The sequence below is a fragment of the Trachypithecus francoisi genome, unplaced genomic scaffold (assembly GCF_009764315.1).
Source record: "Trachypithecus francoisi isolate TF-2019V2 unplaced genomic scaffold, Tfra_2.0 Lachesis_group13, whole genome shotgun sequence".
In the NCBI taxonomy this organism is placed as follows: Eukaryota; Metazoa; Chordata; class Mammalia; order Primates; family Cercopithecidae; genus Trachypithecus; species Trachypithecus francoisi.
In genome coordinates this window covers 3,530,260-3,531,591 of record NW_022681458.1, presented here as the reverse complement: position 1 = coordinate 3,531,591, position 1,332 = coordinate 3,530,260, and positions in this window count along the sequence as shown.

Sequence of the window (1,332 nt, the reverse complement as noted above, 5' to 3'; positions counted from 1 at the left end):
GTTCCTTGTGTGTTCTGCCTCTTCATTCCTTGTCCTGGAGCCTCTGCCATCTCTCCTACTCTCCTGCAAAGAAGGCTTTTTATCACGAGCAGTCTCAGTCTCTCTTTGCCTCGAAACTAGCTGGATTTATGTGGCAGAGATTGCTAGTTTCCATTCACCACGCACTGTCTCCATCTGTGATAATACAACTCACAGTTTTTAGCTGGACACTTGGATTCCCAGAATAAAGGCTTCATTTCCCAGCCTCCTGTACAGCTAGATGTAACTGTTTACCATTGCTCCTTCCTGAAATCCCATTGATATGACAGGGAATTTTTTTTTTTTTTTTTAAAGCATAAACCCACTAGGATGATTAAAAATAGCAACGAAATTGGGAAGCTCTCCAGAAAATAGGTGAATGGTAGTTGACTTAGAAACACCTGAGAAATCTACATTGTAAGAAGTAAATGGGAACATCTGAGCGTCCGAGTTGTCTTGCAGAGCTCCCCGAGGCTCTGGAATTGGCACTTCTAGGTACCTCTGGAAGCAGTTGTGAGATAAGGTAAAACTAGAAGCTGAGGCCTGTTTAAGAAGCTATTAAACTCCCCATTCCACACAATTGGGCAACTGTGCCTACTTCAAACCAGTGAAAGACCAGAGCAGGTGTGCCGCTTTCAGCCTTCAGTATCTCAAATCCATAGCTCAGTCGTATCCTTTAGCAAGAAATAAAGCAGAAATATACTTCTTTGAGGAATCTCACCAGCCTAAAAGGAAAGACCTAAAGTTACCCATACATAACGTGGCCTAGGACATGCCCTCACACATCTTTCAATGCATCCCAGCGAATAAAAGAATTCTGAGGATGAAGGCTGTAAGTTTGCAGATTACAAGGGCTCAGCGAACCTAGTGCCAACACAACGGAAGGGGAAAGCACCTTGCCTTCTTCCATTCCGTATCAGTGTGCACATCCAGGCACGTGAGTGTGAGATTTCAGAACACCGGGGAACTGCTGGAGGGAATGAACCGTACACATGCAGAGTATTAGGAATCAATAGCTTTGCAAGCCTCAGATGCCACATAGGAAACAGGGAATGTGGGCCTTCTTGAATTCTGAAGGAAGATTATTTCCAGATAGATTAAAAGTCATGCCAAAAGACTTGTAGGCTCTTGAAAAGTGTATATTCCACACACCCTTTTATTTATTTATTTATTTTTTTTGAGACAAGGTCTCTCTGTCACCTAGGCTAGAGTGCAGTGGCACAAACACTGCTCACTGCAGCCTTGACCTCCCAGGCTCAAGTGATTCTCCTGTCTGAGCCTCCCAAGTAGCTGGGACCACAGGCATGTGCCACC